This window comes from Schistocerca nitens, chromosome 7 (genome assembly GCF_023898315.1).
Source record: "Schistocerca nitens isolate TAMUIC-IGC-003100 chromosome 7, iqSchNite1.1, whole genome shotgun sequence".
NCBI classification, from domain to species: Eukaryota; Metazoa; Arthropoda; class Insecta; order Orthoptera; family Acrididae; genus Schistocerca; species Schistocerca nitens.
Genome location: NC_064620.1, coordinates 348,086,741 through 348,111,680, shown reverse-complemented (window position 1 = coordinate 348,111,680; position 24,940 = coordinate 348,086,741). Strand labels below are relative to the sequence as shown.

Genomic DNA, 24,940 nt, shown 5'->3' with positions numbered 1-24,940 from the left:
CTATGTGAGGTGCGGTACCCACACTTTCATGCTAAATTGGATCACCTGTAATAAATTAAACTTAATAATACATCCGTTGTGTGACTTCTTTTGTTTTAAATTTTCATGATCTTGTACGAAGCTTCCCTTTCCTGCAAGTCACCGTGGATCGGATCTGTAGCTCTTAGGGTTACGCTAAACAGTTCAACCGCCTCCTCAGACAGGAGCGCTCACCATAACGTCGTTGTAATGGTCTTCCGTTGCATTCAGTGAACCTACACATGGGGCGCATATTGACCAGCTCTTCCTCAGTATACCTTCCTCAGTATTGTTGTGTAAGACTGTTAAGATGCGACTAATACTGCCGGAGAGAAAAGAAGATAAATGGAAGATTCAGCGCGCAGAGTGAAGTGGGCTTTACTGATTGTCAACGGCAGACACCGTGAGTGAATGAAATTAGTATTTTACACTGTTGTACTGATTCTTTCACTGTAATGTATACAGGAAAATAATTGAGGGTAACGAATCAAACGAAATACAATTACTCTGTAACGAGCCACCAGAGACCACCGTTACCTTGTATCAAAATACTCAGAAAATATCAAAAATGGCTCTGAGCACTATGGGACTTAACATCTGTGGTCATCAGTCCCCTAGAACTTAGAACTACTTAAACCTAACTGACCTAAGGACATCACACACATCCATGCCCGAGGCAGGATTCGAACCTGCGACCGTAGCAGTCGCGCGGTTCCGGACTGCGCGCCTAGAACCGCTAGACCACCGCGGCCGGCAACTCAGAAAATATCCCTGGACAACCTACGAACATTTGTAGTGGGGTTTGGGCTCACCATGTATACAGACAGTTTTTTACTTAGCACTCGGTCTTCAGGCCACAAGTGGCCCATCGGGACCATCCGACCGCCGTATCATCCTCTACTGAGGATGCGGATAGGAGGGGCGTGTGGTCAGCACACCGCTCTCACGGTCGTTATGATGTTTTTTTTTTTGACCGGAGCCGCTACTATTCGGTCGAGTAGCTCCTCAATTGGCATCACGAGGCTGACTGAACCTCGGAAAATGGCAACAGCACATGGCGGCCCGGATGGTCACCCATCCAAATGCCGACCACGCCCGACAGCGCTTAACCACGGTGGTCTGACGGGAACCGGTGAATCCACTGCGGCAAGGCCGTTGCCTTTTTTTACTTAGAGTCCAGTTTTATAAGGATGGGGCATTATAGTAGGAACAGTACTGGCAATCGCTTGAAGTATTTTAGGAACAACTAATAAAACTTTAATGAGTATAACCGGATAGGTATTAGAGATTGCATCCAACTGGAATACAAGGCCAGCCTGTTAAATAAAGCGCAGCCTCATTCCGTATTTTACTAGTGTTCCATATTTTTTTGTTTATTCTTGCTAATATTTTAATTCATCATTTAGAAACCAGCGTCACACTGTTTATTGATTTTTCATCACCCAGCACGGCACACACAACATACGAACACTACATCCATTACGTTTTATACTATAAAATTCTAGTGCTACACTGTTCAACTATTTTTCAACACCATTCATTGCACACACTGTAGATAAACAGTCAGCTACCATCGACACCATGATCATATACTTCGGTGTTAGGAACTGCCGGCAGCGGTGGCCGAGTGGTTCTAGGCGCTTCAGTCCGGAACCGCGCGACTGCTACGGTCGCTGGTTCGAATCCTGCCTTGGGCATGGATGTGTGTGATGTCCTTAGGTTAGTTAGGTTTAAATAGTTCTAAGTTCTAGGGGACTGATGACGTCAGATATTAAGTCTCATAGTGCTCAGAGCCATTTGAACCATTTTTTTTTTTTTTTTTTTTTAGGAACTCAAGGTTACTCGGTGCTTCGTTCGAAGTCAGATGTGGACAGAAAACTTTTTTATCACTTCCACTCATACATTCCCAATTAGCTATAAATGTTGCAGTGCACGTGAGATTAACGTATAGATTTTGCTAGGATTGGTGGGATCTTTACGTTTGAAGGTTGTCCCCCGAGACAGGTACTTCGTGTTTGTGCAATCACCAACAGTGTGTAATTTGGAGTATATATATTTTTTTCTTTTCTCCGACATCAGTATCTTCTCAACCAGTCAGATATAGGGAGATTCATGGTATACAAAGAAATAATGAAACAAACAAAACTAACTTCTGGTATACATTTAAGTACGCAGCTAATAATATCTATTATTCCATTATCGTGAGAATGATGAAAGAGTAAAATAATTATTTGGACCTATAAAACGCTTTCAATCCCAGCACTGACCGTAACCTAAACTGCTAAGAGAGAACCTAAATTAAAAGCTAACAGGCGATTCTCTCGTGCTCCATAAACGTAGATAACCTAGTGTATTCGTAAGCTGATCCAATTTGTAAATCCATTTCCTTAAGTGTGTTACTGATTTCTTCCAAAAACCCCGTAATGCAATTGTACGAGTATTATTTGAATAAATCAGTAAAAGTAGACCAACATTATAGTAACACGATTTTTCAACCAAATTATTTTTAGAACGTATCACTTTATTCTGAAATAAATCTTTTCCATAGCGAGAGAACTTGTTAACTGAATGTGAAACTCGTATAGATCTGTTTTAAAAGTGTGATATTTCTCCTTATTTTCAGCTATAAAAAAAAACTGCTCCCTGGGAGTCGTTTGAATTTATGGCGACCATACACGAATTGGCTTACGCCTGGCATGAAGTAACCAGCTGTATGGATATAGCGACACGGGAGTTTAATAGGTGCAGTTATGCATACTTCTTAATCTGATTATGCTTCCTGGAGGCAAAGAACAAAGGAAGAGAACTTTTTTATTACAAGGAGGTAAAATTGTATTGGCAGCAAGGTTACAATTTCAGCAGCAGTGTGTACACATTAACGATGGTCGTTACATACGTCTTCCAGACCTTCCTGAGGCAAATGCCTAGTCCGAGCTTGTGAAACAGCTTATGACCTCGTTATCCACGGTACGTTAAACTCTAACCTTCCTTCCTTCCTTCCATATGCTAACATCAGCTGTCACGTCCGTTATGAACTCATTAATCGAAACTGAATTCTTGACTTTGCATTCTATTTTAATTAAAATGCTGGCTTCAGTGTAATGCCTTATCGGTGTAGGAGTTTGTGGCGCAAAGAAAGCCCTTTTCACAGTGGTCCTCTTTACGGGCTATTCAATTCGCGAAGTCCTTGTGGTTCTGCTCTGAATCGGGCTCCCAGGAGTTCTGTAGCTATTCACAACCAAATGTAATGACTCTGTAGGTACCATTGTCAAATAGGCAATTGCGTAATCCAATTTTCCAGTGTATCCTACATCTTTGTTAGTTTTTTACTCGAAAAGGCGTGAGAACTGACCATCTGTGAATCTTATTCTATTTTGGAGGCAAAAAAAAATTTTTAGGTCATAATGGCGCTTTCTTGCTGTTTTTGTCGGTGGTGCACTGCTCTTACACCAAGGGACGACCGTTGCCTATCCCTGCTGACCTTTTCAAATGCACCTTTACCAACAGTGACTGTATTTCATGTCTGTTGTCTGATTTGGCTATAGTATACTAATAGCGATCCGCCCTGGCTTCGCAAAGGGCAGCACTAAGTATCTATGGTCATATTACTGACGAAACGGTAGTAAATTATGTACACAAATCTTCCTTGTGAATCAGCCTGTTTATTAGCGGAAACGTATAAAAAAAGCCTAAGGTATTTCCCGAGAAATACGGACACCAAAATGCGGCGGGTACATTACTTTATAATATGTATGTAATAGGTTGGTGCATAAGTTGGTAGCGTTTTTGTTTTGAATGTTATTATTTCAGTTGCTATGGATTTATTTATCTATTGACACTTTTTTTTTGTACTTTACTGCGCTGTTTCCGTTGACATATTGGAATTTTGCCATTTGAAGATAATGAGTAGAGCTGCGGACGCTGGAAAATGGAGTGCACGATGGAGAAATCTGAATATGTACGACTGTATGAATACTTGCGCTGTGTATTGGTAAAATGTCATTGGACAGAACATAGCAAGAAATTGTTTTCTCGTCTTAAGGAGGATGATTTTGACGTTAGCGGACTCCACATTCAGTAAGATCTTGGGGGTTTGATGAAGACCGTTTAAAGACATTAATCAACGACTTTCTACTCGAGAATTGGCAAATGTAATGAACTGTGATCATTCCACTATCGTGGGATATTTGGATGGAAAGGGAGTGGTTCAAAAATCGAGTGTATGGGTACCACATGTTCTAACACAAAATCACAAATAATCAGCGGTTGGCAGTATGTACACCTCTGCTTCCTCTCCTGTATAATTACTGGTGACGAAACATGGCGTCTTTATGGTAACATAAGGAAAAGAAAGGACGATTGAGTACAAAAAAAGCAACAACTCGCCTTACAAAGACCTGCTCGCATCCACAAAATACACTACTGGCCATTAAAAATGCTACACCAAGAAGAAATATAGATGATAAACGGGTATTCATTGGAAAAATGATAGAACTGATATGTGATTACATTTTCATGCAATTTGGGAGCACAGATCCTGAGAAATCAGTACCCAGAACAACCACCTCTTCCCGTAATAACGGCCTTGATACGCCTGGGCATTGAGTCAAACAGGGCTTGGATGGCGTTTACAGGTACAGCTGCCCATGCAGCTTCAACACGATACCACAGTTCATCAAGATTCGTGGCTGGCGTATTGTGATGAGCCAGTTGCACGGTCACCATTGGCCAGATGTTTTCAATTGGTGAGAGATCTGGAGAACGTGCTGGCCAGGGCAGCAGTCGAACAGTTTCTGTTTCCAGAAAGGCCCGTACAGGACCTGCAACATGCGGTCGTGCATTATCCTGCTGAAATGTAGGGTTTCGCAGGGATCGAATGAAGGGTAGAGCCACGGGTCGTAACACATCTGAAATGTAACGTCCACTGTTCAAAGTGCCGTCAATGCAAACAAGAGTTGACCGAGACGTGTAACCAACGGCACCCCATACCATCACGCCGGGTGATACGCCAGTATGACCATGACGAAAACATGCTTCCAATGTGCATTCACCGCGATGTCGCTAAACACGGATGCGACCATCATGATGCTGTAAACAGAACCTGGATTCATCCGAAAAAATGACGTTTTGCCATTCGTGCACCCAGGTTCGTCGTTGAGTACACCATCGCAGGCGCTCCTATCTGTGATGCAGCGTCAAGGGTATAAGGGTAACTGCAGCCATGGTCTCCGAGCTGATAGTCCATGATGCTGCAAACGTCGTCGAACTGTTCGTGCAGATGTTTGTTATCTTGCAAACGTCCTCATATGTGACTGAGGGATCGAGACGTGGCTGCGCGATCCGTTACAGCCATGTGGATAAAGATGCCTGTCATCTCGACTGCTAGTGATACGAGGCCGTTGCGTTCCAGCACGGCGTTCCGTATTACCCTCCTGAACCCACCGATTCCATATTCCGCTAACAGTCATAGGATCTCTACCAACGCGAGCAGCAATGTTACGATACGATAAACCGCAATCGCGATAGGCTACAATCCGACCTTTATCAAAGTCGGAAATGTGATGGTACGCATTTCTCCTCCTTACACGAGGCATCACAACAACGTTTCACCAGGCAACGCCGGTCAACTTCTGTCGGTGTATGAGAAATCGATTGGAAACTTTCCTCATGTCAGCACGGTGTAGGTGTCGCCAGCGGTGCCAAACTTGTGTGAATGCTCTGAAAAGCTAATCATCTGTATACCACATCATTTTCTTCCTGTCGGTTAAATTTCGCGTCTGTAGCACGTCATCTTCGTGGTGTAGCAATTTTAATGGCCAGTAATGTATAATGTTATGCGTTTGATGGAACAGCGACGGTGTGGTGTTCTACCTATTGCTTACTCAGGGTCTAACAACCACTGCTGATAGATATTGTCAACAACTGAGACGTCTTACAGACGCAATCCAAGAACAACAGCATGGAAGATTGCGAGAAGCGATGCTACTGCATGATAACACTCGCCCGCCTTCTGGTAGAGTGACCAAAACACTATACAGGAGTTGGATTGGGAAGTCATGGCGAATCAACATCATTCACCTGATTTTGCGCCCTCGGATTTACGCCTTTCCAATATATATCGAACAATCTTCATGAAACTTCATTTCCGGATGAAAATGCTCTCCGAACATGGCTCGGCAAGTTCGTCTCAAATCAACGTGATTTCAGTGGTCGCCAATTCGAGAAGTTACCCTAGCGTTGGCAGACGGTTGTAAACAGTGAAGGAGAATGAATATACAGGATGAATCACCAAAAAGTTGCACCACAAATATTGCGGAAATGGGAAGCGCTAATGGTGCGCGGTTTTCACAGAATGGATTGATAGCGAATCGTATTGTTATCCAATCAACACATTGTAGTAATACTTAGAAAATGTGTTTTTTGTTCCAACTTAAACTTTTGTGAATGGTACAATGTCATTGGTGTTTTCTAGGGCGAGGTTTTTTTACGAGATATCGTGTTCTGAAATGTTCCCACAGCGACACTTGCACAATACTTGCGGTAGCACACTCTACAGAACAACACAAGTTTATACATTAGTTATGTTGTTCCGACCGGTAACGAAACAACTAACCATAACAGGTTGTGTTCAAAATGACCGCCGGCAGCGGCAGCAGACTCTTCCAGTCTGGTATGGAATGACTAATGCACATACGCTACCATCTGCGTAGATGACCGAGTAGGCTGCAGTAATACATCGCTGCACGTCATCGGGTGTAGTTGATATGTCCTTGTAGACAGTGTCTTTCAGCTTTCCTCGCAGAAAAGAGGCTACATGCGTCAAAGCCTGGGAACGGGCCGCCTAACGTACAGGTCCTCTGCGTAAAATTCAACGATTCGGAAACAATTTGTGCAGACATGCTGTAGTAATTCGTGCACTATGGGATGGACAGTCATTATGTAGGTAGTACAGGTTCCTCCTAGTCAGCAAAGGCGTGTCTTCTAGCGTGTATGGAAGATGCTCTGTTACGAAGCTGCGTTATTTGTTCAGTGTACCGTCTATGAAGAATGGATGTATGAACTGATGGTTCTCTATCTCACATCGCACGCTTACACTCCATGGACGCTGATGTTCCACCTGACGAAGCCAACAGGGATTATCGGCAGACCAATAGTGCAATTTTCGGCGGTTTACCTGGCCGTGATTGGTAAATACGGCTTCATCACTAAACAAGATTCAGTACACATCTAGAGCATTCTGTCTCAATGCCCATGTACGTAAGTGGACATAGTACTCATAATCTTTTCCACACAGCTCTAGGTGGACAGAGATGTGATAGGGATGGAAACTATGCCGATAGAGAATGCGTAGGACACGGCTGATTCACGCCGCCACCTCGTGCGATATACGGCAGCTGTTGTGCGGATCAATTAACAGGAGCAAAAATATTATTTTACCCCTTTTCTGTCGTCACTCGTTTCCTTCTGTTCCGTTGTCTAGGCGTTACACTGCCATTTGCACGTAAGTGGCTGAAGAGACTGATCAATAATTGCCGAGATGGTTGACGGCTATTAGGATATCTTTTTATTTATTTATTTATTTATTTATTTATTGTTCCGTGGGACCAAATTAAGGAGAAGTCTCCATGGTCATGGAACTAGTCAATACATAACATTATAACACGATAGCAGAAACAGATAAAATGAAATATAAGAAACGTATTCAGGCGACAATTCGTAAGTTCAAATAAAGAAAATCAACAATGTAACACTGGAATTTGCTTAATTTTTCAGCTCTTCCAGGAGCTCCTCGACAGAATAGAAGAAGTGAGCCATGAGGAAACTCTACAGTGTAGACTTAAAAGTGTTTGGCTACTGCTAAGATTTTTGAGTTCTTGTGATAGCCTTTTGAAAATGGATGCAGCAGAATAGTGCACTACTTTCTGCACATGTGTCAAGGAAGTGCATTCCACATGCAGATTTGATTTCTGCGTAGTATTAACTGAGTGAAAGCTGCTAACTCTTGGGAATAAGCTAAGATTGCTAACAACAAACGACATTAAAGAAAATATATACTGCGAGGGCAATGTCAGAATTCCCAGACTATTGAATAGGGGTCGACAAGAGGTTCTCGAAGTTACACCACATACAGCTCGAACAGCCCGTTTCTGAGCCAAAAATACCCTTTTTGAATCAAAAGAATTACCCCAAAAAATACCATATGACATAAGCGTATGAAAATATGCGAAGTAGACTACTTTTCGTGTTGAACTGTCACTTATTTCAGATACTGTTCTAACGGTAAATAAAGCAGCATTTAGTTTCTGAACAAGATCCTGAACATGGGCTGTCCACAACAGCTTACTATCTATCCGAACGCCTAGGAACTTGAACTGTTCCGTCTCGCTTATAATATGCCCATTCCATCTGATCAAAAAATTGGTTCTCGTTGAATTCTGGGTTAGAAACTGTAAAAACTGAGTCTTACTGGGATTTATCATCAAATTATTTTCCACAAGCCACGAACTTATATCATGATCTACATTATTTGATACTGTTTCAATATTACACACTAGATCCTTCACTACCAAGCTGGTGTCATCAGCAAACAGAAATATGTTTGAATCACCTGTAATACTAGAAGGCATATCATTTATATAAATAAGAAACAGCAGTGGCCCCAGCACCGACCCTTGGGGAACGCCCCACTTAACAGTGCCCCATTGGGACTGAACATCACTACCACTCTCAATATTGCGGAGAATTACCTGCTTTCTGTTCTTAAAGTAAGAGGCGAACCAATTGTAAGGAACTCCCCTTACTCCATAATGATCCAATTTCTGCAGTAATATTTTGTGGTCAACACAGTCAAAAGCCGTCGTTAAATCAAAGAAAACACCTAGCGTTCGCAACCTTTTATTTAATCTGTCCAAAACCTCACAGAGAAAAGAGAATATAGCATTTTCAGTTGTTAAACCATTTCTAAAACCAAACTGTACATTTGACAGAAAATTATGTGAATTTAAATGCTCCAGTAACCTTGTATATACAACCTTCTCGATAACTTTAGCAAACACCGATGGCATAGAAATAGGTCTATAATTGTCAACGTTATCCCTGTCTCGCTTTTTATAAAGTGGCTTCACTACCGAGTACCTTAATCGGTCAGGAAACCGACCACTCCTAAAGGAAAAGTTACAGATATGGCTAAGTATTGGGCTAACATACATTGTACAGTATTCTGCTAGATACCCCGTCATATCCATGAGAGTTCTTGGTCTTTAGTGCTGGGTTCAAATGGCTCTGAGCACTATAGGACTTAACTGCTGAGGTCATCAGTCCCCTAGAACTTTTTTTTTTTTTCTTCGTCATCAGTCTACTGACTGGTTTGATGCGGCCCGCCACGAATTCCTTTCCTGTGCTAACCTCTTCATCTCATAGTACCACTTGCAACCTACGTCCTCAATTATTTGCTTGACGTATTCCAATCTCTGTCTTCCTCTACAGTTTTTGCCCTCTACAGCTCCCTCTAGTACCATGGAAGTCATTCCCTCATGTCTTAGCAGATGTCCTATCATCCTGTCCCTTCTCCTTATCAGTGTTTTCCACATATTCCTTTCCTCTCCGATTCTGCGTAGAACCTCCTCATTCCTTACCTTATCAGTCCACCTAATTTTCAACATTCGTCTATAGCACCACATCTCAAATGCTTCGATTCTCTTCTGTTCCCACAGTCCATGTTTCACTACCATACAATCCTGTACTTCAGACGTACATCCTCAGAAATTTCTTCCTCAAATTAAGGCCGGTATTTGAATTAGTAGACTTCTCTTGGCCAGAAATGCCTTTTTTGCCATAGAGAGTCTGCTTTTGATGTCCTCCTTGCTCCGTCCGTCATTGGTTATTTTACTGCCTAGGTAGCAGAATTCCTTAACTTCATTGACTTCGTGACCATCAATCCTGATGTTAAGTTCAAAATGGTTCAAATGGCTCTGAGCACTATGGGACTCAACATCTTAGGTCATAAGTCCCCTAGAACTTAGAACGACTTAAACCTAACTAACCTAAGGACATCACACACACCCATGCTCGAGGCAGGATTCGAACCTGCGACCGTAGCAGTCCCGCGGTTCCGGACTGCAGCGCCAGAACCGCTAGACCACCGCGGCCGGCTGATGTTAAGTTTCTCGCTGTTCTCATTTCTACTACTTCTCATTACCTTCGTCTTTCTCCGATTTACTCTCAAACCATACTGTGTATTCATTAGACTGTTCATTCCGTTCAGCAGATCATTTAATTCTTCTTCACTTTCACTCAGGATAGCAATGTCATCAGCGAATCGTATCATTGATATCATTTCACCTTGTATTTTAATTCCACTCCTGAACCTTTCTTTTATTTCCATCATTGCTTCCTCGATGTGCAGATTGAAGAGTGGGGGCGAAAGGCTACAGCCTTGTCTTACACCCTTCTTAATACGAGCACTTCGTTCTTGATCGTCCACTCTTATTATTCCCTCTTGGTTGTTGTACATATTGTATATGACCCGTCTCTCCCTGTAGCTTACCCCTACTTTTTTCAGAATCTCGAACAGCTAGCACCATTTTATGTTATCGAACGCTTTTTCCAGGTCGACAAACCCTATGAAAGTGTCCTGATTTTTCTTTAGCCTTGCTTCCATTATTAGCCGTAACGTCAGAATTGCCTCTCTCATCCCTTTACTTTTCCTAAAGACAAACTGATCGTCACCCAGCGCATAGAACTTAGAACTACTTAAACCTACTAACTAACCTAAAGACATCACACACATCTATGCCCGAGGCAGGATTCGAAACTGCGACCGTAGCGGTCGCGCGGTTCCAGACTGTAGCGCCTAGAACCGCTCGGCCACTCCGGCCGGCGTGGTCTTTAGTGATTTAATTATTAACTCAATCTCCCTCTTGTCAGTATCATGGAGGAGCATTTCAGGTAACAGTCTCGGAACACTTTTTTCTACAAGCGCTATATGATTCCCTGTTGGGACTAGGTTTCTATTTAGTTCGCCTGCTATATTCAGAAAGTGATTATTAAATACTGTACATATATGCGACTTATCAGTAACACTAGCATTCCCACTACGCACTGATTCTATATCCTCGACCTGTCTCTGCAGACCAGCCACTTCCTTTACGACTGACCATATGGTTTTAATTTTATTCTGAGACTTAGCTATTCTATCTCCATACCACATACTTCTTGCCTTCCTAGTAACTTTTTTAAGCACCTTACAATACTGTTTGTAATGGGCTGCTGCATTTTGATTTTGACTGTTTCTAACGTTTTGATATAATTGCCACTTTGTTCTACAGGATATTCTTATCTAGTCAGCCACCCAGGCTGCCTGTTTGTGCTAGTATCCTGTTTTGAACGTTCTAACGGAAAGCAACTTTCAAAGAGCACGAGAAAAGTCTTGGAGGAAGCACTATAAAAATATTGCAACTCTTGTTCCTTGATAAGGTTTACAAAGGTCTCTACAGCAACTGTATCAGCTTTCCTAAGAAGTTGATAACTATATTTAACATGTGTTGCAGCAGAAAATTCTTTTAGAGTTAAAACTTGTGCATCATGATCTAGAAGGCCATTCACCTTTTTGCTAACAGAATGCCCTTTTAGTAATGAGGAATGACCTAAATGTTGTCTACCAGCATCCTTTTCCTTGCACAATCACTTATACAATTAATATTGAAGTCACCACATATAACTAACTTTTTGTGTTTCCTATAAAGTGAACGAAGAACCTCCTCTTGCTTTAGCAAAAATTTTGTGAAATCGGAGTCTGGTGATCTATAAATAACAACAGTTAGAAGTTTAACTCCACTAAATTTAACCAAACCTCCACAACATTCAAACACCTTTTCAATGCAGTACTTTGAAACATCAACTGACTCAAATGGGATACCGTTTTTCACATACATGGCTACTCCCCCACACCGCAAAGAGCTCCTAGAAAAGCTGCCAGCCAACCTGTATCCTGGTAAAGGAAGCCTCTGAATTATCTCCTTATTTAAGAAGTGTTCAGATATACCAATAATTTCAGAGTCAACATCTATAAGCAGTTCACTAACTTTATCTGTAATACTTTGTGCGTTTTGATGAAATATACTAATTCCCTCATTACTCGAATACCTAAGCTTTGTCGAAAGTGGTTTCTTTGTTAGAGAGACTTCCCTTAAGCAGGAATACCTATCAGCTGACTTCAATCTAAAAAGGTTCAGCTCTAACACCCACTAGTACAGGAGTTTTCCCATGAGTCTCAATGCTTGCTGCACACACAGTACAAAAATTAATTGCATTCCCCCTACACTCTTCTACACCATGAACAGTGGCCTTAGACTGTTTGCCGATGATGCTGTAGTCTATAGGAAAGCAGTATCACACGAAAGTTGTGAACAAATCAATGAGGATTTGCAGAAAATAAATGCGTGGTGTATTGACTGGCAGTTATCTCTCAATATTAGTAAGTGTAACCTACTGCATATAACAAGAAGAAAATCCCCATTAATGTATGGGTACAAAATAAATGATCAGTCTTTGGAAACGGTAACATCCGTCAAGTATCTGGGTGTGACTATTCGAAATGATCTCAAATGGAATGATCAGATTACACAAGTAACGGGTAAGGTGAACTCTAGATTGCGGTTTATTGGTAGAATCCTGAAACGATGCATTCCTTCAACAAATGAAATAGCTTACAATACATTAGTTCGTCCAGTCTTAGAGTCCTGTTCGTCTGTATGGGACCCTTACCAGTTGGGTTTGATTCAAGAGATTGAGAAGATCCAAAGAAGAGCGGCAAGATTCGTGACTGGTACATTTAGCCATCGCGAGAGCGTTACAAAGCTCATAGAAAGTTTGAAGTGGGACACACTTGCAGATAGACGACGCGAAATCCAATCTTCACCGAGGATATAGAGCATATATTATTACCACCAACTTTCAAATCGCGTAATGATCATCATTCAAAGATAAGGAAAATAAGAAGTCGTACTGAGGCGTTGAGACCGTCATTTTTCCCTCGCGCGATCCGCGGGTGGAGCGGGGGAGGGGGGAGGGGGGGGGGGAAAGGGAAATATGACGTTGGCGCGAATTGTGCCCTCCGCCACACACCACTTGGTGGCTAGCGGAGTATAGATGTAGATGAACATGTCAGCTCTCTCTGTATTGGTAACCCTATCGCCCACTCACGACTTACTGCTCGGACTATTACACACTATCTGACTAGCAAAGAGCAATGCACTCAAGGAATACACAAACTCACTGCAGGATAAGATAACGGCATCCTAGCTACCAACTACACAGCTTGAGTTGTACAACCAAGTGTTCGAGTGGAACCTTTACAAAATACGACATCGCGTAAACAACTCACACTAGAATCGTACAATCAACACCACTGACATTGTAATTTATCCTTATTTTAGTTTCTTTTGTCCATAGGCATTGACCTATTTCAAAAATGTACGTTCGCACAAAAAATACACTTTATAAGTATAATTAAAATCTATTTATCGACTAACAGTACGAGCCCCTGACAACCAATCCATTCTGTGAAAACTACACACCAATATCACTTTCCATTTCCGCTATATCTGTAGCTCAAGTTTTCGTGATACACCCTGTAAAATGTATCTGATGTGTTTATTGAACCTATTATTTAACGCTACGATATTATGCACCAACCTCAGATCAGAGTTGGAGTAAACAAGATATAAGGGAGAAAGCAACACATGCTAAACAAGCAATTAGGAGTCGTTTGGTAAGATAAAATTAAGAAAACGTCGAAAAAAGGGTATATGAATCAATAATTCGAAGAAGAACGGAGTCCTACGAAATGACGAAACAAGATAAAAGAAGACCTGAAGCCGTGCAAATGGATTTCTCGAGAGGAGTTTATAGAGTGTCAGGACGAGTGAAGGTCCTAAATAAAAATCTTCAAATGTGTGTGAAATCTTATGGGACGTAACTGCTAAGGTCATCAGTCCCTAAGCTTACACACTACTTAACCTAAATTATCCTAAGGACAAACACACACACTCATGCCCGAGGGAGGACTCGAACCTCCGCCGGGACCAGCCGCACAGTCCATGACTGCAGCGCCCGAGACCGCTCGGCTAATCCCGCGCGTGCTAAATAAAGAAACAACACAGCGAATGAAAACTCTCACTTACATCACCGAAGAGACCGATAAACTGCATTTAAAATGATGTGGGTGTTTTATGAGACCATGAGATAAATGATGGCCGGAAAATATATTACGTTGGGAACTTCCGTAAAAGAGAAAAAGAGGAAGACAGGATGCAGAACGTAAAAATCAACTTGATGAGACAAAGTTTCGTTGCCAAAGATGCGAACATGATTCACTCAAACTTTTGTTCATATCAGTTAAGTCATTTTTCAGGAAACAGAAGGAGAGAGCTAGATTTCCATTAACTAACCTCCGATAGCGACAAGATCGTTTGAAATCCAGGTACAAATCTGCAAAAGCAAGTTGGTTCCTTATCGCTTTATGGGGCCCTAGGCCTGAAGTTACTTGGAACGCTTATTTGTGTTCACCGGGAGAATCCGAATAAATCGACTAATCTGAAGTTTACCGCTGGCGACCTTAAGTTTAAGAAGAGCGATTCGCAGCATACGTATTTGTTCGGAATTCCTCCCTCGGACCGGTCCGTGGAAGCACCAGTTTCTGCGAAGTAGTTCTGTAATTACCGACTACCCCAGTTCTACACTTTACGTAATTAGTTGGAGAAACGCCTTCGCGACGCTCTAAGCGTAACTCGGTGGGCAGTGATGAAGTAGGGAAGGAAGGAGGGAGCGGACAGCACGCGTTCTTGGAGGTGGCAACCACGTCGCTGGCAAATGTTTTAACCAAACACAGATGTGACACATGACTACTTCTAAGTCTCTAAACTTAAAACATTCTCAGCGTGCGTGATATTATTCTAAGGAACTTTCCGCTCTCTTCAAAATCCGAGATCGGTTGTCCATATGATCTATTCGAAATCTGTTCCTTCAGATGAAAACTACTTTCTCGTCGTAAATTAACTTATATGTGATAATAGCCACTTTCGGTCACCGCATGAAATAGCTCGAATTTTTCCGTTGCTTTGAGTATAAATCTTTTTATACATGTTTACTTTATGAGCTTCTTTCGTCTGATTCAGATTTTCGTATTTGTTTTGTCTGTTTGAAATTAATCCCTGTGCCCTAACACGTAATGGAAATCAGAAGCACCTGTTACTTGCAATGACATTAATAATTTTTGTGGGAGATAGTCCATCAACCAGTTCTCCAGAGCCTGGTGAGAGGACACTGCTCATCATGATTTAGTCACAATTTTTAGAATAGTCTTACAAAACAATTTAAATATTTCAGAGATATAACAGGTTTTTGGATGGTAGCTTCCATCAACTGTCCTGCAAGGCCTGACAAAAGAATAGCACTTATCTTAATTTTAACATACTAGTTTTTTTAGAAAAGCCTTTTGGAGCAACTGATGTATTTCAGTAGACGGACGAGGTGAAAATAGTTCGATTCTTACACCTGCGAGGATATATTTTTAAAGAAAACAAGCATTATGAACATCCTTCATCTTTGTTCTTCACGTCTATTTGTCTTCAGCCCTCTGCCGCTATTGGGCTCCGGACTGTAGCGTGTAACATGGTGGTGTGTATCGTAGCTATGTCTGTGCGTGAGAAACAACTTGCTGTAATAACTTTTCGAATTCGAAGATATCGTCCATACATGTAAGGCCGGCTCCTTCAGCACGACAATGTCAGACAGCACACTACCATTGTGACACATACATCAACCCGACGTTTCACGTTTACTGTAACCTTGGCCCCATGATACTTTCATCTACCTCCAAAACTTCAAAAACACGTCCGAGAACATTACTTTGATAGTGATGGAGTGGTGCAAGCAGAGATGAGTTTTTGGTTCAATCAATACTGATAAACATTCTACAGAGACGGTACCAACGATTGGTCAGCTCTTGATAGAAATGTGTTCGTTGCCAGGCTTTGTTGAGGAGTAAATATGAAGAGATAAAGAATAAAGATGTAGAATGTTAATAACGTTTCTTTCGTTTTAAAAACTTTAAAGAGTTTTCACATAAAAAATTCGGAGGCATTACGTTTCGGCATGCACTTGCAGTTTCACTTAAAAGATGACGATCAAGTTTTTATTGGAAAAATAAAATATCGCTAAGGATACACAGATAACTGTTGTAATACCTTCCCTAGACAAAATTTAGTTTTAATTTCGTAATCCTCTGATGAAACGGAACTGCCTGATATATATTACGATAAATTGTGATTGATTTTTATTTTGGAATTATTGGTTACTTTTTTCATGTATGTTTTAGATCCTACCACTTCCTTTGAATCCGGTTCAGTCAATATAGTCTATTATAAACACGATTTACATGTGAAAGCCGGCCGGAGTGGCCGAGCGGTTCTAGGCGCTCCACTCTGGAACCGCACGACCGCTACGGTTGCAGGTGCGAATCCTGCCTCGGGCATGGATGTGTGTGATGTCCTTAGGTTAGTTAGGTTTAAGTAGTTCAAAGTTCTAGGGGACTGATGACATCAGATGTTAAGTCCTATGGTGCTCAGAGCCATTTGAACCATTTTTTTACATGTGAAAAATACCGGCAATTTGCGAGTGCTCCCAGCGTCATCTGGTTGTAATGAATTATCTGTGTAATCAGCCGTCAACATAAATTTACATGACATTTAATTTGACTCTTAGGACACCTCGTAATTCTAACGTAGGGCTGGACTGACGCATTGGGAATGATGTCACAAACCACCAGAATAGAAACACAAGCTTTAGCAGAAAGGAAACGCTAGTTCTAGTGATGGTATTGACACTGTGCCGACGGGCGTAGCAGCGACAGATGTGCGTATATTTCCAAGATACCAGTGTACTGTTTTCGGGGCAGCGTACCTCAATCTATAAACACAGAACCCTTATAGTGTCACTCTGCAGTTCATCTGTTTGTATGTCCGCCTGTTAAGGCCACTTTCTCTCTGGAACGGAAAGATTTATCAGGCTGAAACAGTCGTCAGATACTAAGATCTACGGTCCCTTGCCGAAACAATTTAAAGTTATAAGTCAATACATTCGAAAGATATGGCCATTTATGCACCATATTTTGATATTCGCAAATTCACCCATCAAAATCCACACTGGCACCCAAAATTCGATTCCCCCTCCTGTGTCTAATTCACGATATAATCAAGCACACTGTCAACCGATGTCCTGACGGTCGTGTTCTGCAAGGAATAAGACATTACAGTCATCAGACAATCACGCCACCTATGACGTCAGGGTATCTATGAAATGGAGTAGTGTTTGCCGGGTAGTCCCGTAACTACAATCGCTGCACACTCACAGACGGTGCAGTATGGTACAGAGAAGACGCCTACTAGACTCTATGCGCTGGGTGACCATAGGAAGAATGAAAGCAGGACAGTGGTAAATTGATGCGGCCCGATGGCTTAATGTGAATCGCTCTCTTGTTTCTCAGATTTGGCGACAGTGTATAGAGACCAAAACTGTATCCCGAAGACCACGGCGGGACCGACCACCTGTGACATCAGAGAGTGGACCGTAATTTGGCTGTAAGAGCACGACGGTACCGCCTTATTACTGCACGGCAACTGGCATCTGACCTCGCAGCATTCACTGGACGGGTTGTATCGAGGCAAACGGTGTACAGAAGGCTTCGGCAGAGTGGCCTCTAATGTCACAGACCTGCTCTATTGTCTACCTCTGGCGCGTCTTCACACAACGGAACGTGTAGAGAGAAGACTTCAACATGCTACACTGACTGTCGAACGATGGGACATCGTTCTTTTCACAGATGACTCCAGGTATGGTCTCTACAGTTATTCTCGACAGACTCGCACCTGGAGACAACGTGGAAGACGATTTCGGGACCCAAACACTAGAAAGAAACCGATATCGAGGGGCACCCCTAGTGGTGTGGGCAGGGATTATGTTGACCATTCGAATATCTCTTCATGAAATTGTACGGGTAAATCGACAAGGCTTAACTGCTGTCAGGTATCGTGAAGAGGTCTTGGGACCTCGTGTGCGGTTGTTGCGGTGTGATGCGGGCCCAGATATCGTATTAATAGACGATAATGCTCGACCTCACATACGCACAGCACAGGTGATTGATGTTTTCTTGGAAACGGAAGATACCGCACGCATGGGGTGGCCTGCCCGCTCTCCCGATATGAATCCCACAGAGCATGTCGGGGATGCACTAGGCAGACGGGTTGCATCACATAAGCATCAACCAACCACTCTCCAAGCAGCTCTGAGGAAGATTGGTTGTTTCAAATGGTTCAAATGGCTCTAAGCACTATGGGACTTAACATCTTAGGTCATCAGTCCCCTAAACTTAGAAACTACTTAAACCTAACTAACCTAAGGACATCACACACATCCATGCTCGAGGCAGGATTCTAACCTGCGACCGTAGCAGCAGCGCGGTTCCGGACTGAAGCGCCTAGAACCGCTAAGGTCACAACGGCCGGTTGAAGAATGGGTGTTATTGCCTCAAAATGAGATTGCTGCCAGAAGTGGTCACACCCAATACAGAGCAGATTAACCAGTTCTCGGAACGTGTGTGCAAATCCGTTAAGTTGGAAAACACTAAGAACATTTTTGTCTACGTTTACACTCATAACAGTTGTTTACTTTATGTGTTTTTAAATTGTTTCTACTTTATTACCATCTCTTTGTAGTATTTTGCGGCAAAATAATCGCAACCTTGCAAAATTTCCGGTTTTTTGACAACAGGGTGTATATGAACTATCTGTCTATATACATAATTAAGTTTGTACGAAACCCTCACAGCGCCAGTCCCGTTCAAACTTTTCCGGTTTATTTAGAGGTAGCAACACTGGGGCAGCGAGATACTTGACTGCATCGTACTCGCGTTATTGTTTTCGTACCGAGCAATAATAAGAATACCAATGTTATTTATAAAGATAATGCCCAACATGTAATGAAACCGTGGACCTGCAACACTGGGCGACCAACGGCTATGAGATAAGTATATCCATGGGAGTTACGGATTTGGGATTCTGTGTCATTAGTGATTGCTCGTATTAAATCCATTTGAAATGCACTGTCGGTAGCTCTCACCTCTTAATTGCGAGCCATGTAATCCGGACAGTAACATAATAACCCAGTGAAACATCTGAAAGAGACATAATAAGTTTCATTCTGCAATTTCTGTATACGGATGAAATGATGAACTCGCTTTCAGCGTAGCCAGCAATGCGTGGCAACCAGTGACTCATAGTCAGGTGGCGAACACCATATAACGCACCGGCCCGTTTCTCCGAGTGTGTTCTTGGCGTGTGAGCTTATAGAGCTTCGCACACAATGAAACTGACACCAGTTTGAGCCCTCAATCAATATAGCACCAAAACCCCTCAAAAGTAACGTGTGGGTATCATGAACGTAATGTGATAAATTTGATGGCAGCAACTGACTCCAGGTCTATGAACGTAAAGTTTAACGTGCTCTCAGTTTTCAAAACTATGTGCAATGCAGGTATTGATTAATAAAACAAATCTCAGTATTTATTCTGTCACTAACTCTTGTAGCTTCACGTAATCACCAGTCGATATGGATACGTTGACAATAGCCTACAACATGCTGCTGATATGTTCAACTTTCAAGTCATCGTTATACACTACTGTCCATTAAAATAGCTACCCCACCAAGACGACGTGCTACAGACGTGAAATTTAACCGACAGGAAAACGATGCTGTGATATGCATATGATTAGCTTTTCAGAGCATTCACACAAGCTTGGCGCCGGTGGCGACACCTACAACGTGCTGACATGAAAGTTTCCAACCGATTTTTCATACACAAACTGAAGTCAACCGGCGTTGCCTGGTGAAACGTTGTGATGCCTCGTGTAGGGAGGAGAAATGCGTACCATCACGTTTCCGACTTTGTTAGAGGTCGGATTGTAGCCTATCACGATTGCGGTTTATCGTATCACGACATTGCTGCTCGCGTTGGTCGAGATCCAATGACTGTTAGCAGAATATGGACTCGGTAGGTTCAGGAGGGTAATACGGAACGCTGTGCTGGATCCCAACGGCCTCGTATCACTAGCAGTCGAGATGACAGGCATCTTATCCGCATGGCTATAACGGATCGTGCAGTCACCTCTCGATCCCCGAGTCAACAGATGGGGACGTTTGCAAGACAACTACCATCTGCACGAACAGTTCGACGACGTTTTGCAGCATCATGGACTATCAGCTCGGAGACCATGGCTGCGATTACCCTTGTCGCTGCACCACAGACAGTGATGGTGTACTCAACGACGAACCTGGGTGTAGGAATGGGAAAACATCATTTTTTCGGATGAATCTAGGTTCTGTTTACAGCATCATGATGGTCGCATCCGTGTTTGGCGACATCGCGGTGAACGCACATTGGAAGCGTGTATTCGGCATCGCCATACTGGCGTATCACCCGGCGTGATGGTATGGGGTGCCATTGGTTACACGTCTCGATTACCTCTTGTTCCCATTGACGGCACTTTGAACAGTGGACGTTACATTTCAGATGTGTTACGACCCGTGGCTCTACCCTTCATTCGATACCTGCGAAACCCTACATTTCAGCAGGATAATGCACGACCGAATGTGCAGGTCCTGTACGGGCCTTTCTGGATACAGAAATTGTTCGACCGCTGCCCTGGCCAGCACATTCTCCAGATCTCTCACCAACTGAAAACGTCTGGTCAATGGTGGCCGAGCAACTGTCTCCTCAAAATACGCCAGTCACTACTCTTGATGAACTGTGGTATCGTGTTGAAGCTGCATGGGCAGCTATACCTGTACACGCCATCCAAGCTCTGTTTGACTCAATTCCCAGGCGTATCAAGGCCGTTATTACGGCCAGAGGTGGTTATTCTGGATACTGATTTCTCAGGATCTATGCACCAAAATTGCGTGAAAATGTAATCACATGTCACTTCTAGTATAATATATTTGTCCAATGAATACCCGTTTATCATCTGCATTTCTTCTTGGTGTAGCAATTTTAATGGCCAGTAGTGTACAAATAGTCCTAGCCTGAGCTACTGTCCAGGTCAGTGAATACGACTATCTTGTTACCGGTGTAGACGCTGCTCCCTGGCGATGTCTTGCTTTCTCCCTGGGCTGCTGATTTCTCGTTGGACTTGTTGTCGGCGAGCAAGCCGAATCAGTTGGCAAATACGTAGCTGATGCTACGTAAATGAGCTAGGATAGAAGTGTTGAGCTCTACTGAACTGTAACTGCCGTTAAACCCCAGAACGCGGCTTGTATCGTGGTTTGGATAGTGATATGAGACTGCACGCTGCTTGCTCCAGTTCATTGCTGACGGGCAATACTGCTCCTGTTAATGCTGGCGTCCTTGTTTGTAGGCTATTCAGTTTGCTAGAGGTCCCTCTTCGCCTGGGGTGCTGGCTGCCCCATGCAACGTGTCTTGTTAGAGTGAAGACTACCTTGCAGTAGAGTTTCGACCGTACGTCTAGCTGTCACAACTGATAAAAACCGAATACGACTGTAATCGGGCATGTTCATACATTGTTACCAACCTACATTTGGTTGACAGTCACAAAAATTAAAAATATTTCACTTCTATATGACCTGACACACATCACCTCACTCTTCGCATTTATTCCAACCAGTTCGAGAGATGTCATGTCACAAAACGAATCGATTGCTTGTTTGCTTCGCTAGGGAGATATTTTGGTGCAGATAAGAAGAATTTGTGAATCCTGAGGAAATAAATTTTGGAGCGGTCTCGTTCACCGATTTAGGGTTTTGATCCATCCCACACCGTCATAACAAACGTTTATTTGTTTGTTCTTTCGTCTGTTTGCTTATATCTTGTCACTGATGATGTCATTAATGTCGGACTAATTGAACGTTACATGAGCGAAACGATGAGATTGTTTGTGAATCAGACGCTTAAGCTGTCATTACTCCATGTTGCAAACCTGTCTAAACAAATTCAACATAAACAGAGCTAAAATGTGAAAGCAACGTTACAGTGTATGAGCTCGTAGTACCAATTAGTTCGTTATAGTCAATGCTGTACGAAAGCAATCATAGTTCGGTGTTCAACATATTGCAAGAGCTCTTCGCTGTTCTTGACATCTACTGTGCCAATTCAGAATGACGCAGGATATCATATGAAATATCAGTGACAAAAATTACAGACTGAATTTAAAAGACCTGACAAGTAATTTTCCTTCCCTTACGGTGAGGAGCAACGCGTGAAATGAAATTTTGGTATTTTCAACACAGAAGAATAGTGTTATGAGAAACGGCCGTGTTTATATAAACATAGCGATTTTTATTACAAATAATTTCAGTAGCGTAAGCTCGGTTTTAAAACACTTCGTAAAATCATGTTTAGTAGTTTTCCGCGTCGCCACTAGTTTCTATCGAGATGGATACTAGTTGTAATAAATTTTCATTCATAATACAAGATTTATTTCTTCCTTTACGACTGTTATAGCGTTTCATTTGAATGAGGCAAGTTTTGCTTTATTTGTAGTATCTTCAACCACAGTTCTGGTTTCGTTTACAAATCGGTCTAATAACACAGTGATTGGTATCACGTCTAAAATTACTTTTATTACTGCCACTTTCTGGCTCCTGACTTATTTTCATGCGTTCACCTATACACAGGCGTTCGATTTTAGCATGTTGCACTGCAATTCTAAACAAAATTTTCTCTTTTGCATTATTTTATAGCCGGCCGAGCGGTTCTAGGCGCTTCAGTCTGGAACCGCGCGACCGCTACAGTGGCAGGTTCGAATCCTGCCTCGGGCATGGACGAGTGTGATGTCCTTAGGTAAGTTACATGTAACTAGTTCTAAGTTCTAGGGGACTGATGACCTCAGAAGTTAAGTCCCATAGTGCTCAGAGCCATTATTTTACATATTTACATTCACCTCATGTACAAAATACACTTTGTCAGTTACTATATTTCTTTTCCTGCTTGCGATTCCGTTTTTGTAATCCCACAGATCCGTTATTCCACTCTCTACTGTTTTCGCCGTACGGAAAATAGCCTGTTTCTCGATAGCGCGCCCTGTTATACGGGGTTTTAATGTACCTACGACAATTGGTCGGAACACAGATACTGCCATATGGTAACCGAATGCCACTGTGCGTTGTGTTAGATGACCGTTTATCCCGGAACTCTCCCGTAACTAATAGCAGCCAGAGTCAAAAAGACTGGAATAATTAAACCCCACTGACTAATGATACGTATCTCAGTACCAGTGACTGCAAGTACCTAACGAAAGCTGAATGCATTTCTATACAGAATTGAATCGTTCGTCGAAATAAGAGAGCATTCTGGAAGCATATGAAGCTGATCAGCAAGTGAGCACCAGGCCACGTAGCAGACCACCCACCAGGAGAGTTCCCAGCAAGCATTAGGTGGCAGCTGCTCAGGTTTGCGTAACTTGGTCGTCTTGCCTCTTTCTGTGGAGACGATGTTGGGTGCCAGTAATTGAAGTCACAATACAGATTCGATTTCCCACAGCGCAGGTCCAGAAGCAGAATCAATCTGATAAAATGTATCAGGACGCCTATTAGTGGACACAATCATGGGTGTGTCCATCCTTCAACTTATTCATGGCTTGAACTCTGCTGGGGACAGTCTCAATGACGTGTCTAAGTGTCCGTGAATGAATGGCAGCCTATTCTTCCTCAAGATCCGAAAGCAGAGAATGTGTTGATGTTTGACATTGCGCTCCGGAGTGGAATCGACGTTCCGACGCATTCCAGAGGTGTTCCGTTACGTTCAGGTGGGACTCTCTAGATCCCAGCTCATTTCAGGGGTGTTATTATCCATAAAACATTTCCCCACAAGTCCTGCTACTTGAAAGGGTCCATGGTCATGTTGGTATCAACAACAGTCGCCGTCCCAGACTGTTCCTCTACCTCATGCAGTGCACACTACTGTAAAATGTGTATATTACCTTCCGCATTTAACGTATTCGTAAGTGCAAGAAGGGGGCCACATTCTGGCTTGCCGCAAAAGCTGTCAAGCGCTGACGCCACACGGCAACACACCGCCGTCGGGCTGGTTGCCAGCTCAGCCCCTACGACTACTCGACGTTCCGACTCCGTCATTTGCAGCGCGACCTGCAGAGGGCCAACACGTACATCGGGCCATAGTACAGTGGGTGTGTCAGCAAGAGAGGTCACTCGTACCACGATCCTTTTGCTGCATCCACCAATGCGGGTGTTTAGGACCGCGTCCGCGACAATCACGGCAGTTTACGACGCTGTAGGAAAATGTTTTTGCCTGCAATTTTGTTTTGCAGTTTATAGTATTTGAATAAAGGTGGCTGTATTTCACATGCGTGGTTTTACTTAATCCGTACTTAGTCTTTGAGTCCTCCAGGAATGGCATAATATTTCAACTTCGAATACAGCCTAGGATCCCGCAACAGATGTTCGTCAGCTATATTGCTCTGTAATTCTTTGTAATCAGATCTTTGTCCATTTCGTAGACAGAACTGTCCTGTGTTCTTTGACAATCGCGATAGGACATTCGCTGCACGTAACATTCTCAATAAATACCACCAAGGAATAGGGCTGGTTCCGCAGCGTATTCAATGTATAAACCGTAAGGTGGCTGTAATTTCGCACCTTACAAAGACTCGTAGATATATATTTGCCATGCTTTACAATCGTAATTAGGTATGATTTCATAAGTTGTAAATGGATATTTTAAGAAGACTGAGATTGTCACGTACACCTTGTAATTATTTGTTAACGCTTATTGCATAAAAGTTGATGTATTGTCTTTATTACAAAAACGGCGTAATGAATGATAAAACGGCGT

The 24,940-nt window shown here is 42.6% G+C and overlaps 1 pseudogene; it reads right to left on the bottom strand.

The window, feature by feature from the left end:
- Positions 1 to 1,060: 1,060 nt before the first annotated feature.
- LOC126196040 (5S ribosomal RNA) lies at positions 1,061 to 1,178 on the bottom strand (annotated as a pseudogene).
- Positions 1,179 to 24,940: the final 23,762 nt, after the last annotated feature.